At 37.3% G+C, this 17,951-nt stretch overlaps 1 protein-coding gene across 6 annotated transcripts in view; it reads left to right on the forward strand.

Moving 5' to 3' along the window:
* SCN8A (sodium voltage-gated channel alpha subunit 8) overlaps positions 1–17,951 on the forward strand; it is a 187,130-nt gene that overhangs the window by 24,882 nt on the left and 144,297 nt on the right. For 4 of the 6 annotated variants that reach the window (XR_013155653.1, XM_077110723.1, XM_077110727.1 and 1 more), the window contains exon 1: positions 14,671–14,767. The exons of the other annotated variants lie outside the window; for them this stretch is intronic. The gene's annotated coding sequence lies outside the window, so the exon portion shown is untranslated. Of the gene's footprint in view, positions 1–14,670; positions 14,768–17,951 lie in introns of those variants that run through there. 6 annotated transcript variants of the gene reach the window in all.

Below are 17,951 nucleotides of genomic sequence, written 5' to 3' on the forward strand. Positions count from 1 at the left end.
TGAGTTGATGATTATAACTTGTTCTACCTACCTGATATTGTTGTTAAAAATGAAATGAGGTAATCAATATAAAATTTAAAAGTGCAATATGAATATAAGGTAAATTACAATGCCTTATACATAGAAACCTCAGAAAATATCTAGGGAATGAATGAATATATATATATATTTTTTTTTCTTTTGTTTCTCATGTTTACTCCATGAAAAGAGAACTGAAAGATCTTCTTTTTTTTTCTAAACTTCTGTAGTATTTATGATCTGTCACCATAGTATAGTAATTATATGCTTTCTAGTTTGTAATAATTGTTTTACGGAAGTTTGTCTTGGCATTTCAAGGGCAGGAACTGAAGAGGATGATTGTTTTCTACCTCCTATAGAACCTAGAGTGCAAAGTACATTATAGGCACTCAATAAATAGTTGATTGATTAATAATTGTTGAATGTTTGCATAACTAAATAAAGCCTTTGGAGACTGATTCTTAGACAGAATATAGGCAAGTAAGTGAAAGTTGGTGTACAGGAGAGGTCATCATAGTATGGCGTTAATAAAAAGACTAGATAAAAGTTGTGAGAGACTGCCTGGCACAGATTTTAAAGGCAGTGTAGGGTTTAATTGGGAAACAAAAGAAGGCTACTCTAGGCAGAAGATATAGAGGTAGAAATGGAAACAGCATATTAGCAGATGAATGACTTGTGGAGCAGTAGTAAAGATCAACTTGGTGAACTTTTTTTAAGAATAATTTTTAAATTGTAGTTATTAAACTGTAGCTGTTTAACCAGAATTAAACAAGCAGTTTTCAAACTTTTTTTGCAAGTGAATCATTGTCATTTATAGACTTGCCTTTCAAGTTGAGACTTAATGCTTACAAAGCCCCTTGTCTCTGCAGAGCCAGTTTCTTAGGTTGCTGATGTCATTAATAATTTGGTCTACATAGAGTGTCAGAGATTTTTTAGCAGTTTTTGTAGCCCAGCTAAGCAGATAGACAGGAATTAGCAGCTTCTCAGGAGATGTGCCAAAGTGTGGGTTACTTTCCTTCTGAAAGGTAAAGGGGATTGTTACTAGCACGGATTCCATTTTCAAGTGGAAAGAAGGGTTGAGTGTTGGTTATCAACTGGCCTGTGTTTGTATGAGCTAGTGATGGCACTTCTCCCTGGAAATAAAGAGTGCCTTTCTTATCCAGGAATTAGAGCAGGTTGGCAGGTATTCACATTTTTTGTGTTCTTTATTAATCTAGTTGTATATTATACAGTATTAGTTTTATATTATTAAGTTCTAGTCTGAATGATAATTTTATTGACAAGCTGGACAACACAATATAGACCTGTTTCCTGCTCTTGAGAATTTGATTACAGGACTTTTAAACATAGATAACATAAAAGCATGCATAAACACTTGCATATATGTCTATTTAGTATGTTGATAATGTAAGGTGTGGCAGTTATCTTCTGATTTTGAAGAACTGCCATGTGGAAAAGGAATTTGACTGTTATTTGACTGCAAGAACTAGCATTAGGACTGATGGGTGAAAACTTATAGAGGAAAATTCTGACAGAATTTGAGGAAATGGTTTGTTAACAGATGACATGGGTTGCCTCTAGAGGTTACAATTCTGGTCCATTACAGATATTCTAACAGAGACTGGCTGTCTCAGTGAATAATTTACAAAGGGAGTACAAGCATCATGTGAGTGGTCAAGCTATCAGGATCTTTCTGCTGTTGACATTTTAGTTGGATAATTCTTTGTAGTAGGAGACGTTGACATTTTGGTTGGATCATTGTTTGTTGTAGGAGATGTTTTATGCAAGGTAAGGTGGTTATACAGCATTCCTGGCCTTACCTGTAGATGCTAGTAGCATCTTTCCCCCTGCTGTGGAATTCACAAATGTCCCCAGACATTGTGGAATGTTCCTTGGGGAGCAAAATCACCCCTGGTTTAGAGCTGTTGGGCTAGATGAACTTAGGGTGTCCTCAGCCCTAGTAGTTTAACACTTTTATGTTTTGCAAGTGAATTCTGCAGCATGGGTTGGTTGGTTTGTTTTTAAGCAAGTGAGAATGATTAGAGGACCTACCTATGTAATTGGAGTGGTAATATTTTGTTACCTTCCAATTCAGGGAGACTTTTGGGGGCTGGAAAGTTTTCAGAAACTGAGTGATGTTGATGAGCTTGGAATATACAGGACATCCCCTAAAGAGGGTATAATCTTGGGAGAGGATTAAGAGATAAGGATGAGAAGCTTAAACAAGGTTTGAGTTAAGGCACCTGGAATGACTAGGGTGAAGGGGACAGAGAAGAGAGATGTGACTTAATCAATAGAGCCAAGAGAATCTGTAGTCAAGGAGAACATCAAGGTTTTCTTCCTGATGCTGTTATTGTCCTTCTCCTTCTCTCTCAAAGCCTGTGCAGTTCTACTGTGGGGGAGGAAGGGGTGCCTGAGAAAATTGCAGGCTTGAATCTTGTCTCCCATTTACTAGTTTTGACCAGCCAGGTTTCTTAAGCTTGCTATGCCTTGTTCTGTTTCATTTTAGAATGGGAAAAATAAAAAACAAACAAAAAAATGCTTCCTTTGTATAGGATTGTTGGAGGCTGTCTATGAAGGCTCATTGCAGACTGTTGGGCACTGGCAAGTGATAAGTGGCACTTTTTTCGTCTTGTTTTTGTTCCAGTTTCTTGCACTTTTGCTTCCTTTACTCTCCCTCCTGGTGCAGGTAATCAAGCCAAAACAAGACTGATGGGTAATAATTTTTTCCTGCCTTTTAAAGTCCATTTCAGGAATGACATTTTACAATGTTCTTTGAACTGTTTGCATTATTTCAAGAATAGTCAATCTCCTTGGAAATTTGGGTTGATTCTCAGATTGTCTTATAATGTTCAGGGTCACTTTAATGGCTCTGGGAGCTTCATTAGATTTCAATCACGCTTAAGATAATTTGTTCCAAAACCTGGCTAATGGTAGCTTGCTGTGTCCAGGGTCCTGAGGCCCTTCATCAAGGATTTTTATTCATTTGTCATTCAAAAGACTGTTGATATACTGAGGGCAAGTTTTAGATGCACTTGGTGAATTTCATTGCTTTTTTCCTTTGACTCCTTCTTTTAAACACCCAGGCTCCCTTCCGTAGTGGGAAGGAATATTTTTGGCTGACCCTGTTCAGTCTGTGCAATGCCATCTGTCACAGGGGTCATTGCTCACAAACTAGCTTCTTCCCTGCTGGGAGCAGGTAGTCTAAACTGATGACTATTAACAGTCAGATTGGGGTAGTTTACCAATATGTTCCCAAAGCTGTATGTATAATTGTTATCCTGCAGAATAATAAAAGAAGGCCTTACTTTGAGGTCTTTTTCTTGTTAAAGGGAAGAAGATACAGATGTGATCCTAAATGGTTAGTTTATTCTAGTGGTCTAGCTGCTGTTGACTGTCCTGTCTGTGCTTTTGTCTAGATCTACTTTAAGTGGGTTCTGGGCTCTAAGATCTGGAGTAGCCTATAGTGAATGAAGAAAGCAATACTCATGAAAATTATAGATGATATAATTGCTGAAGCTGGTTCATGTCTAAGGCACTAAAAAGGTGACATCCTGAACCTTGTTAAAAGAAAAGAAAACAAAACAAAATCCCTGAAATCCTTAAATGATCTCAGGTGGTAAGGACCTTGGTTTTAAAGTCTTATTTAAACAGATTGTGCTACCAACCACTCAGAATTCTGGGCCTGACTCACAGGAGAGCCAGCCCAGTGCTGAGTCACTTAGCCAACTTCATTCATTGATCATGTGCTTGTGCACAGCTTGGTTGCAAGGTGGGAGAGAATTACTATTTTCAAATGTTCCTTCCTGAGGTAGCATGGTCCAGAAGTGAGCCGAGAGACAGGATGCTAGAATTCTATTCTTGGCTCAGTTATGCACCTTCAGCAAGATGCATCCCCCCCCCACCTCGCCCCTAATCCCTGCTCCCCTCCCAGCAGTGTTTATATGGAAGGATCAGGGAAATAAGTAAAAGCATCAGGACAGATAAGAACAGAAATGTTTTTTAAAAAATGTTTTAAAAAAACATTTTCTCAGAGAGATTACAAGGAAATGTGGCCCCGCAATCCAAGACTCCTAAGCTTAACCAGGTTTTTTTTTTAATACAATTTTATTGAGGTATATTCACAAACCATATAGTCCATCTTAGACCAAGTTTTTTACTTGCTCAAGTAATTTACCATAGCCTCTCTTTGTAAAATAAAGAATTCTTTATCCCTAAAGATAAATCCCTGCTTTCCTAATCTTTGCTCTTTTTCAGAACTGCAATGCCTCATTTCCATGATAATCACTGTGCTTGGTCACGTTCAGTTGTTTAAAAAAGCACAGTTTTTCTGCTAAGTGGGGGAAAGACAATTTACATGACAAGTTAGTCCTAGATCTGTGGTCCCAGGTTACTTAAATCAGCTTGATCAGTGTAGAATATCGTGAGTTCCTTTGGGCCTCCCTAGTTCCGCTCTAAGTCCCTCCATCTATAGCTCTAGGGTTTGCATAACTCTGTCCTCCCTTGCTGGTGTAGCCTTCTGTCTAACCACAGCGCTAGACATAATTGTATATTTCACCTTTTCTGATCATTAGATAAGTAAAATCTTTTCTGCCTAGGCCTCAGGAACTGTCTACTCCCTGAAATCATAGCACTGCAATTTTTCTTCCCTGGCATCTGAACCTCCATGTGGTGGCATCTTAACTTTGCCCACAGAAATCTTTCATTTTTTATTATAAAATATTTTAAGCATATAGAAAAGTGTAGAGAATAATATATTTACTTTAGTTTTTTTTTTTTAAAGAAAGTGATTGTAGATATATTTGAAGCCTAGAGGTTTCCTCCACCCCAACTCTTGCACCAACTTTTTTTGTCCAACACACATTGTAGAGTTCTTAGCTTACCTGTAGGAGGTCTGCCTTCCTTGACCTATATTCATTATTCTCTGTTTCCTCAAGTGCTTTCACAACCCTCCTCTCCACCCTTCACTGTGACCTTGGGCAAATTGCTTTATCCCTCTGAGCTTTATATTATCTGTAAAGAGAGAGTAATAACAACTGCCTTCTCCAGGTTATTTTGAGAATCAAATGTAGTAACATGTGTGGAAGTATTTTGTAAAGCGCTATGTTACATGTTGCATCAGTCATCTCTGTAGAGATTTTCCAAGGCTCTGGGAGGGAATGCTGAAAGAAGGGGGTTTCCCCAGGGAAGCAGCAAATCAGAATCCCCTAGAGACTTTACAAATAACTACATATCTACTCTACACCCTTAAGTGTATACAAACACGTATACACATATACACATGTAACAGTTATGCATGCACATATATACATATACACATGTAACAGTTATGCATACTTTAAAGGTAGGGTCTAACTAATTCCCTTTTTTTTCATCATTTTTGATGTTCTGTGTTATTTCCTGACCTTTTCTCTCTTCTACATGGCTTTGCACTGGAATGGCCATTTAAAAAATCAGTTTCTTAGTCTCTAACTATTCAAAGTTTGAATTTTTCTTTATTATTTTTGTTTTTTACTTTTTTTATTGTATATAAAAAACATAATACAAAGCAAAAAAAAAGAAAACAGCAGTAGTTTTCAAAGCACTCTTCAACAAGTAATTACAGGACAGATACCAGTGTTTGTCTTGGGCTTCCATACCATCATCTCAGATTTTTCCTTCTGGGAATATGTAAGAGGCTAGAAGGAATAAATATTTTTTTATCATCACAATCAACTTTTCTTCTTCTTTTTTGTGAAAAATAACACATATACAAAAAAGCAATAAATTTCAAAGCCCCACACAACACTTATTTGTAGAACAGATTTCAGAGTTTGGTATGGGTTATAATTCCACAGTTTTAGGTTTTTACTTCTAGCGCTCTAAGATACTAGAGATTAAAATAAATATCAATTTAAGGATTCACAATCATATTTGTTTGTTAAACCCTACCTTCTCTGTATAGCTCCACCATCAACTTTGATCTTTCTATCCCACACTTGGAGTATTTGGGCTGTTCACATTCTAACTTTTTCATGTTGGAAGGGACTGTCAATAATATAGGGTAGGGAGATGGAACTGGCTAATGTTCTGGAGAGGCTGGGCCCTCTAGGACTTAACTGTTCCAGAGACGCATCTCGAGGTTGTAAGTTTCTGGAAAGTTACCCTAGTGTGTGGAAGCTTTGTAGAATCTTATATATTGTCCTAGGTGTTTAGGATTGGCTGGAATGGTTTTGTTTGGGGTTTGGCAAATTATGCTAGGTAGCAGTGTCTAACGGTAGCTTGGGTAAGAGTGACCTCGAGTAGCCTCTCGACTCTGAACTCTCTCAGCCACTGATACTTTATTAGTTATGCTTCTTTTCCCCCTTTTGGTCAGGATAGAATTGTTAATCCCACGGTGCCAGGGCCGAACTCAATCCCTGGGAGTTATCTCCCATGCTGTCAGGGAGACTTTCACCCCTGGATGTCATGTCCCACGTAGGGGGGAGGGCAATGATTTCACTTACAGAGTCGGGCTTAGAGAGAGTGAGGCCACATCTGAGCAACAAAAGAAGTCCTCCGGAAGTAACTCTTGGGCATTCAGAGTTTGAATTTTAATTAAGAGTCTTCAACTGTTTGCTAAGGAGATTTGTTTTCACCAGTATGCTTTTGCTAAATTTATGCCACCACTTCTCTGTTACCTCAAAATATGCCTTCCCCAGTGGTGGCTTGGTGGCAGAATTCTCACCTGCCATGCCAGAGACCCAGGTTCGATTCCTGGAGCCTGCCCATGCCAAAAAAAAAAACAAGAAAGTGCCTTCCTTTCCTTTGTGCCTTATCTCCCCTGCCAGTGTAGCCTGAGGAGGGTTCTCGTGATGTGCAGTAGTTAAGGATAGCACACTTTCTTTATAGCACATTAAATTGAGAACACGATTAAACGGTGACTGCTGTTTAATCATTTTTGTGCCATTGTATATAGTTGGGTCTCTTTAGTGTTCCACATTTGCTTAATCGTTTGTATCTTATTTATTATACCCTGGCCCAGAGTAGAGACAGGGAAACTTCAGAGGAGATACCCCTGTATAATTGCATGCAAGAACTATTCAGTTTCATTATTTAAAATGTTTAAGATTCAAGGGAAAATCCTTAGAATCAAGTATAGAACTTGAAGATGCTTATACCCTAGAAAACTCTTTTGTAATGCACAAGGAGACCTGGATAAGAATGTTTATGGTAGCATTGTTAATAATAGCACGCAGTTGTTGGAAAGTGGTCCATCAGTAGGAGAATGGATAAATTATAGTTGAGTCAAACAGTGAATTACTACTATGAAGCAGTGAGAATGCATAAATTAGAAGAAAATCTGTCAACAGGAATAAATGTTAAACATACTGTGGAGTAAAAAATGCAAGTGTAGGATATAATCAATATTTTGCATTGATACAGAGTTTCAAAATATGCAAAGTCCTTTATGTTGTATATGGATATATTATTTATGTAGTAATAATATAAAAACATGCAAAAGAATGAGAAACACCTAATTCAGGATAGTGATTGTCTTTGAGGAATGTAGAGAGAAATTGTATGGGAAAGAGTAATGGGAATTTCAGTTGTATCTGTAGGGTTCTATTACTATTTGTATGCTTTTATATACCTGAAATATTTCATAAATAATTCAACTCTAATGAAGATGATTTAAAATGTATATTGAGACTTCCGGAGAAGATGGCGGCTTAGTAAGACGCGCGGGTCTTAGTTCCTCCTCCAGAACAGCAACTGAAGAAACAGAAACAATACGAAACAGCTCCCGGAGCCACGACAGAGACCAAAAAGACAGCGTACCCCATTCTGGAACGGCTGAACGGGCAGGGAGAATCCGCTGCGGTGAGATACCCGAGGGGCGCGCTCTTTCCCGGGCCGGGGCGGCTGGCGACCGGGGTCCCTTCCACACACGTGGCTTCCCGGTCCAACTGGGAACGTTGGATAGCAGGGCCCTCCCGCCACGTTTGGCGTCTCAGGCCAGCTGGGCAATTTGGACCGGTACTCCCCCTAGCCGCGGTGGCCGGCAACCCCAACTCCACGCGCGGTTTCCCGGGCCGACTGCGAGATTCGGATTAGCAAGTTAAAGGAGCCATAGCATCTTTTACTGGTGGGACCCGCAGACAGATGAGCGCCATGAGCGCCACCTACTGGGCAGGAAAAGAAAAACAGAGCCCAGAAATTTCACAGAAAAACCTTTCAACCAGCCGGGTCCCACACCCAGGGAAATCTGATCAAATGCCCAGACACCAGCAGAAAATAATGGATCACGCTCGGAAAATTGAAGATATGGCCCAGTCAAAGGAACAAACCAATAGTTCAAATGAGATACAGGAGCTGAGACAACTAATGCTGAATATACGAACAGAAATGGAAAACCTCTTCAAAAACCAAATCAATAAATTGAGTGAGGACATGAAGAAGACATGGGCTGAACAAAAAGAAGAAATAGAAAATCTGAAAAAACAAATCACAGAACTTATGGGAGTGAAGGACAAAGTAGAAAAGATGGAAAAAACAATGGATACCTACAATGGTAGATTTAAAGAGACAGAAGCTACAATTAGTGAACTGGAGGATGGCACATCTGAATCCCAAAAAGAAACAGAAACTATAGGGAAAAGAATGGAAAAACTTGAGCAGGGGATCAGGGAACTGAATGACAATATGAAACGCACAAATATACATGTTGTGGGTGTCCCAGAAGGAGAAGAGAAGGGAAAAGGAGGAGAAAAACTAATGGAAGAAATTATCACTGAAAATTTCCCAACTCTTATGAAAGACCTAAAATTACAGATCCAAGAAGTGCAGCGCACCCCAAAGAGAATAGACCCAAATAGGTGTTCTCCAAGACACTTACTAGTTAGAATGTCAGAGGTCAAAGAGAAAGAGAGGATCTTGAAAGCAGCAAGAGAAAAACAATCTGTCACATACAAGGGAAACCCAATAAGACTATGTGTAGATTTCTCAGCAGAAACCATGGAAGCTAGAAGACAGTGGGATGATATATTTAAATTACTAAAAGAGAAAAACTGCCAACCAAGACTCCTATATCCAGCAAAATTGTCCTTCAAAAATGAAGGAGAAATTAAAACATTTATAGACAAAAAGTCACTGAGAGAATTTGTGACCAAGAGACCAGCTCTGCAAGAAATACTAAAGGGAGCACTAGAGTCAGATACGAAAAGACAGAAGAGAGAGGTATGGAGTAAAGTGTAGAAAGAAGGAAAATCAGATATGATATATATAATACAAAAGCCAAAATGGTAGAGGAAAATATTATCCAAACAGTAATAACACTAAAAGTTAATGGACTGAATTCCCCAATCAAAAGACATAGAATGGCAGAATGGATTACGACCCAGCAATAGCACTGCTAGGTATCTACTCAAAGGACTTAAGGGCAAAGACACAGATGGACATTTGCACACCAGTGTTTATAGCAGCATTGTTTACAGTTGCAAAGAGATGGAGACGGCCAAAGTGTCCGTCGACGGACGAGTGGCTAAGCGAACTGTGGTGTGTACCTACGATTGAATATTATGCAGCTTTAAGACAGACTAAACTTATGAAGCATGTAATAACATGGATGGACCTAGAGAACATTATGCTGAGTGAGTCTAGCCAAAAACTAAAGGACAAATACTGTATGGTCCCACTGATGTGAACCGACATTCGAGAATCAACTTGGAATATATCATTGGTAACAGAGACCAGCAGGAGTTAGAAACAGGGTAAGATAATGGATAATTGAAGCTGAAGGGATACAGACTATGCAACAGGACTAGATACAAAAACTCAAAAATGGACAGCACAATAATACCTAGCTGTAATGTAACTATGTTAAAACACTGAATGAAGCTGCACCTGAACTATAGTTTTTTTGTTTGTTTGTTTGTATCTTTTGTTTTTGTTTTTTTTTCTTTTTATATATATATATATTTTATTATTATTATTATTTTAATTTTCTTCTCTATATTGACATTCTATATCTTTTTCTGCTGTTTTGCCAGTTCTTTTCCTAAATCGATGCAAATGTACTAGGAAATGATGATCATGCATCTATGTGATGATACTAAGAATTACTGAGTGCATATGTAGAATGGAATGATTTCTAAATGTTGTGTTAATTTCTTTTCTTTTTTTTAATTAATAAAAAAATACAAAAAAATGTATATTGAATATGATCCCTATTTTTTTTAAAGTATAGGAAAAAGAAAGAACATGGCATGATTTAACAGTTGTTCCCTGGACTTATTTTTTTTATTTTTCAGTTTTCACATTTTTATTTAGATTTAATTTGTTAACATACTTAAAAGTGTAGACTTCAATGATAATGTCATTGAACTCATGGTTTTAATTTGTATTAAATTTTTATTAAAGTCAAAATATTTTTTTCTTCCACATTTTCTGTAATGAAATACATTATTTTTATAACCTGGAAAAATGACAATAATTTAAAAAAAAAGAGATCACAAAATAAGGAAGACAGTAAAGCAGCACTGAAGCCAATCAAAGAATTTTCTCTCCAACCTGGATCTGAGACATTTACAATTACTTAAATGGCTATAATTTTCAAATACTTTGATGAGTAATTTACTGTTCTCTTTGCTTTTTAATTTTTTTATTTTTAAAAATAGTCTTAAAGGAAAAAACTGCTAGGGATTTTAAAACTAAGGATGCTATTTAGTATTATTAAAATCATATTAAGGCAAATAGTGATTTTCAAACACTGACAGCATGGCCAACTTCAAACTAGGAATTTAACCACTTCCTAGTTAAAAGAAAATCGTCATATTTGGGTCGAATCATACCTTGAGTTTCCTTCTGGTACCAAGATGGGATTATCTGACCATTTGGAAACCCAGAGGAACTTCTAGAAAGGCTTAAGTGGGATTTAATATAAGTAAAAGAAGAAAAACACTCATATAAATAAAAATTTAGGACGAACCAGTTGTTAAAAAATAAATAAATCAATCGTGTATGGAAACTTTTGATTACATTATCTCCATGGAGGTACGACGTGCCCAGTTGTGGGTGTGACATTTTGTTTAGATGGAAATGTGACTCCACCCATTCCAGGTGGGTCTTGATTAATTTACTGGGATCCTTTAAAAGAGGAAATATTTTGGGGAGAGTTAGAAATGACAAAGCTGACAGAAACTTCAGAGCAGAGCTAACACAGATGCTGACACTTGGAAGAACAGAAACATAGATGCTTGGAGATGCTTGGAACCCAGCAGTTATCACCATGAGATATTAAGCAAGCCAGAACCTGGAAAGAGCCAAGGGAAGCCAAAGTTGAAAGCCGTTCCTGGAGAAGCAAAGTGAGGAACCTCCACCCAGACAGAGACTGGAAGCAAAGGAGCCCAGGAGCAAGGGGCCACCAGATGCCAGCCATGTGACTTCCCAGCTGATAGAGGTGCTCCAGATCAGTTGTTCTTTTTTGAGTGAAGATAACCTCTTGTTGGTGCCTTAATTTGGACACTTTCACTTCCTTAGAACTGTAAACTTGTAACTTATTAAATTCCCCTTTTAAAAGGTCATCCCAGTTCTGGTACATTGCATTCCAGCAGCTTGCAAACTAGCACAGTTAGTAATCTAGTTTATAGACTGTCGAAGATTCTACCTTCTTCACCCAGTATTTTCCTATTATATATATCCTAATTAAACTTTTTTATTTCTAAGCCCTAAAGTTAAAAAAGCATTTGAAATTTTAGATAAATTAAAAGATGATTCCAAGTGGGGTTTTCCTTTTTTCTGCTTTCTTTTAATCCTCTAAATGAAGGAAATTCAATTTTCTTAATGTAATATTTGCCTTACCTCATTTCTTTGTGAAAAATTTCTCTTCATTAAAAGACCTCTACAGACTAGTTGTAAAAAATATTTAGAATGCTTCATAAAACCACATGCAAGCTTCACAAATTGAAAAAAAGTAAAAAGAAAAAAGAAACCCTCATGGGATTGGAGACAGACTGGGTCAAATTGCAGAGCAACAATCTTAACTTTAATTTTTTATTCATATTTTCTGGGTGTCTTGTCCCTAGGACTTCATATGTTTTACATGTTCATAGAACAGACCTCCTTTTCTTCTCGGCTTATCTATCACTTTTATAGGAAACCTTCCTGACACACTCACTCTACCCTCTCCTAATTCTGGGTCACATGAACACCTAGTACCTTCTCTTGAATCCTATGGTATCATTGCATTGTAATTGGCTGGTAAACCATCTTTCTTAGAATTTAAGCTCCAAGAATGAGAGGCAGATATTTGGTTCATTATCAGATCCCTAGGAAATCTAGGAAAAGTATACCCAGAGTTTAGATAACAATTTTTAAAAGTTGAAATTGGTTCCTCCTTGAACATATCTGATCTTAAGTGGTTTTAAAATCTTGCTTTAAATGGTATATTTTCTTTATTCTAGAGAATTTGTTTTATCGGTATTAATTTTTTAAAAACTTCTTTTGAAGTTTTTAAAAGTCTTTTAAAAGTTTTTGAAAGTCTTATTGAAGTTTTTCTGTATAAATGCATACAGAAAAATGGAGAAATATGACTGTATAGCTTAATAAATTTTCTGTGAATACACCTATGTTACCAGCACCCAGAGTTTTTTAAAAATTGAATGTTCCCAGCAATCCAGAAATCTCTCCCCCTTTCCTAATCACTACCTTTTTCCAAAGGTAACCTCTATCCTGAATATTCATTTTTTTAAGTCAGTTTTTATAGAATGCCTCAACCTATCATTACCCATTAATATCAGTAGTAAATTTGTCTGTTAGGCTAGACTATAAAAATTGTCTAATTTCAGTGTCAAAATTTCAGTGAAAATGGTCTTCACTGAAGACATGGCAACTTTAGCCTGAAGTGGGGGGAGGATCCATTTTGTTGCCAGCCAGTGTTACACTCCCAAATCACTGAATTTTTGTTGTGGAGGTCTTAGACTATGGGTATGTGGAAAGGTGATTAAAGGAAATTAGTTATATAGTTGATTTGAGCCTTGGTTCTCTTGAATATTGAACACCTCAGAAACTTCCAAATATATTATTTAAGAGGTATTATAAGTCCGTTTGCTTCCTGAAATGGCTGTTATCTTATTTAGTCAATAACTGAATACTTTTTTCATTTATGTCACAGCAATTATCTAATAGCCTACCATGTTCCTGTTTGTGGGCAAAGCATAATGCAAGGAGATACGAAGATAATAAGCATGCCCCTTGCTCTTAAGGAGCTTATAATCAGGTAGAGAAAATGAAACATATGCATAAAACTACAAAGTAGTTATTTAGAAGCAGTATAAAATACTGTGGGGTGAGTGACTAGAGGGAATAGGAACAGTTCTCGCAAGCAGGGATAGGTAAAATAGCATTCTAGGCAAAAGGAATAGCACAACCAAAGATGTCAGAGTAAAAAAGTACAATAGGAATGAGGAATGGTTTTATGAAGTATAAGGTTCAAAAAGAGAATTATTATTAATAGGTTGGAAAAAGCCCTAAGTGCTCTGTTTTAGTTTGCTAGCTACCAGAAACAGAATTTTAAACCCTATTCAGTACTGCATGCTTGAAACTTGATCAGATTATCTACACAGAGCTGTGACGTGCCCAATTATGGGTATTAACATTTGATTAGGGGGGAGTTGTGACTCTACCCATTCCAGGTGGGCCTTGATTACTTTACTGTAATCCTTTAAAAGAGGAAGCATTTTGGTAAAAGCTAAAATTTAAGGGCGGGCCACGGTGGCTCAGCAGGCAAGAATGCTTGCCTGCCATGCCAGAGGTCCCGGATTCGGTTCCCGGTGCCTGCCCATGTTAAAAAAAAAAAAAAAAAAAAAAAAGCTAAAATTTAAAAGGGAAATTGATTAAGTTGCAAATTTTCAGTTCTAAGACTGATGAAAATGTCCCATTTAAAGCAAGGCTATAGAAATGTCCAATCTAAGGCATTTTAGGAAAGATTCCTTGGTTCCAGAAGACCAGTAAAATTCAGGGTTTCTCTCTCAACTGGAATGACACATGGTGAACATGGTGATGTCTGCTAGCTCTCTCTCCAGACTTCTTGTTTCATGAAGCTCCCCTGGGAGTGTTTTCCTTCTCTATCTCCAAAGGTCTCTGGCTGTGTGGCTCTCGTGGTTCTCTTGGCTCCCTCATGGCTCTCAAGGTTTTACCAAAATGCTTCCTCTTTTAAAGGATTACATTAATCAAGGCCCAGCTGGAATGGGTAGAGTCACAACTTCCCCCTAATCAAATGTTAATACCCATAATTGGGCATGTCACAGCTCTGTATAGATAATCTGATCAAGTTTCAAGCATGCAGTACTGAATAGGATTTAAAAGAAACGACTGCCTCCACAAATTGGGTTAGAATTAAACCATGGTTTTTCTAGGGTCCATAATTCCTTTCAAACCAGCACATGCTCATATAAGGATTTGAGACTTTATTCAACAAACGATGAAAAGCCTAAACATTTGGAACAGAAGGGACTCATAACCATCAAACCTAAATTTCACACAGTTTCCAATTGTATCAACCAGTTTAGGATTACTATATAGTCCTTGAGGTTGCATGAATTGTGCCAGCTTTGAGAATTAGACAAATTCATTTGCCATTGAAACAAAGGACAGTAGTTATGGCACCAGTAACAATCATGAACAATTTTCTGCTTTAATTTTTTCCACAGGATCTTTTGCTAATCCAGTCCTCCCTAAGTAGATGATTGAGAGAATTTTGACCGTCTCAGGGAAAAGTATAAGATTAAGAGTAAGTTTTGTTACTTTATTACAAATATGATTAAAAACATATTTCTCATCTTATTACCACTGTGCTTGTCTCATATAACATGTTCTTTTACTAATAAGAAGCATCAGATTGTATAGAAAAAGCACATTGGATGAATACAAGCAAATCCTGATTTCATGTCCTGGCTCTGCTATTCACTATCTTTGTGATCCTGAGCAAGTCACTTAACCTCTCTGGGCCTGTCAGAAGGTAGTTGTGAGATTCCAGTCGGATAGTAGTTGTGAAAAGTTTATCAGCAGTATTGAGATGCATACTGCTGTCCTTTATATTTGAAAATGAAGTCTCATACAAACATTGCTGACAGTGTATATGGGTGCTTTGAAAAGGCCACTGCATGTCCTACGCCATCTTCACAGTGCTTAGAGGCAATGTGATTATTCTAGAAAAGCATGAAGAGAAAAGGTAGAACCGAGTCCCAGCCAATACCCTGCCAACTTGCAAAGAACTCAGATATAACTGGGATTTTGTAAACACCCTGCTTTTGTCTTAAGGTGCTGTAAATCAAAACAGAAAAGCAACAACAGTAACAAAATATACAAAGCTTTAATGAGTAATGCAGATCTTTATGGAGGATTCCTGAAGAGATTAGCAGGATACATTGGACATTATACCACTATACTTCATTAAAGTTCTTTTTAACCACTCCATATGTTAGTTTTCCATCTCCTTGTCTTTTTCTCCCTTATTTTCTTTCTGTCCCCAAATCTTCCAACCCCACTGACTGCCCTCTCCTGGGTCACCCTTTCCAACTTCAGTTGTATTCCCAGAGTTTTCCTTCCTGGCCTTTTTATCATCATTGTCATTTAAAGAGTTTTCTACTTTCCCTTCCTACCCTTGCTCTGCTCAGTATAAGGAGCAAGGCTAGTCTTAACAGGAAAGTAATTCTGCCTCCTTAGAAAATGGGGAACGTTTAAGAATTTATTCCCATGTCATGAGCTGTTTGATACCAAGTCAAGTTAGTTAACCTTTTTAATCCGAATATCTTTTTTTTTTTGCATGAGTAGGCGCCGGAAATTGAACCCAGGTCTCTAGCATGGCAGGTGAAAAATCTGCCGCTGAGCCACCGTCGCACTGCCCCCCGAATATCTTTTTTTTTGTGAGGTTGATCCAGCAATATTTGTTCCTTTAGCCTCATAACTAATGAGATGAGGTAAGGATATGAAAAAGTTCTGTAAATGTTCAAGCACTATGCAAATAAGAAGTTATATTAATTTGTTCCCTCAGTACCTGTTCACAGAGTTTGTCAGTCTGTCAGCTCAGTCTCCTAAGATACCTAGAAAGTCTAAAATCTTGTTCAGGAAAGCTCCACCTTGTTTTTAATCATGGCTAGCCACACTGAATTGTTTACTGCTATGATTTCCTAGCTGTTCATAGACAAACTACTGTGTATTTTTATATTTATAATTATATAAAACTTTACAGAACATTTGAGAGATTTTCTCTCATCTACTTCTTACAGCATCCCTATGAAAAAAGGCAATGTAATTATTTCCATGATTGAAGCTGTACTTCATTCCTCCCTAATGTATATACCTCTCTCCTTTCAGTAACATTCTCTGAGCCTCATAGTGGCTACTTGGATGACCTATCTTCCCTTCTCCTGTAAAATCTTATAGAAGTGTGAGCAGTGCTTCTGAATTTGGTTAGTAGGATACCTTCTAGTAATAATCACGCAATGAATTTGCCCTGCTGTCCATTAGCAATTAATTCAGGAAGTAAAAAGCAAAAGCTATACAAGCTAATGAGAGTTTTGTAATGCCTATATCCAGACCTCTCAACCATACAGAAATCTAGGTGGTCTCACAGCTTCTGATTTGGAGCTTGATATTGCTTAAAGTCTTATGGTTTAATCCAGCTTAGGTGTCATCCTTTTTTTGACCAGTGAAGCCAGCTTTGTGTTGCCCAACTAGTAAATGCATGATCCATGCAAGCTATCATTTCTTGTGTTATCATTAAATGTCTTCTTCCTGTTTTTGGAGCTTCTTTGGAGTAGGCAAGTGCTTGATGTTAGTCATTGTCAGAGGCATCACTGTACACAGGAAAACATATGGGCTTTGGAGAAAGGCTGCTTCTGGTGTGTGACCTTGGGAAATTGATATAAACTTGTAGAATCTTGCTTTCTTGCCTTACTTGTAAAATGAAGCTGCCAGTACCTGCCTAATTACGTTGTTGTGAGGATTAAAGATAATGTTTACAAAGTGCTTGTCAGTATATATTATCTTCATCTTTATAGGTATTATACCAACATTGCAATTAGATCCATAACCACTTTCATGTACTTTTGCATGTACATTTTAAGTGAACTTTATTAATAAACAGCTTCAGATACTTTGTTGTAAGAGATGTCCACTGATTCTGGGGTTGAAAGAGACCCAGTTATTATTTTGTGTGCTAGTTTAGAACCATTCTGATATTGTGCAGCAATATCTTCAGGGTTCTTAAGATGAGTATAGTGGACTCTAGGCCTTAATTTCTGTTTAAACCAGAGCAGAAATGCTTTGTTATCAATGATATATTGCTGTTTTATATAAAATTTCATTGAAAAAAGAAAGAGTTTCACTGATTGGGGAAGAAAAGCTTTGCAATTTAAATACAACTTTCTACCATCCCATGCAGGAATCCACTTTACAACACGACGGACAGATAATAACTATAGGTCTTCTGATATCAGTCTCTAAGTTCTAAGCTATCCAGTGCCTGGCACATAATAGACACTAAAGAAGTATTATTGGATTAATGAATTGTTGGTGCCAGGGGAAGATTCCAAGCCCAGGTACCAAAAAAAAAAAAAGTTGTGAACAGAATTCCCTATGATATACATATCTCATATCTACTTCTATGTGTGTATGTGTATGTATAGATAGTTATATGAAGGAAGACACATTTAAAAAAATGAATTGTTGGTTCTAATTGTGGTAAGGATCAACTAAATAGTTCTGGTTCTTTTTTTTTCCCCCTGGCTACAGAATGGATGTTGTGTTAGCAGGCATGAAAGCAACATTAATCTTGTACATCTCTAGAGCTCTTGGGTGACCAGGTACATTGTCATTGAGCAGTCATATTTTGAAAGGACTCTTTCTTCCTGAGCAGTAGATCTCAATACTGGGCTTAAAATATTCAATAAAAGGTAATGTAAACAGATGTG

The sequence above is a fragment of the Tamandua tetradactyla genome, chromosome 7, assembly GCF_023851605.1.
Source record: "Tamandua tetradactyla isolate mTamTet1 chromosome 7, mTamTet1.pri, whole genome shotgun sequence".
Taxonomy (NCBI): domain Eukaryota; kingdom Metazoa; phylum Chordata; class Mammalia; order Pilosa; family Myrmecophagidae; genus Tamandua; species Tamandua tetradactyla.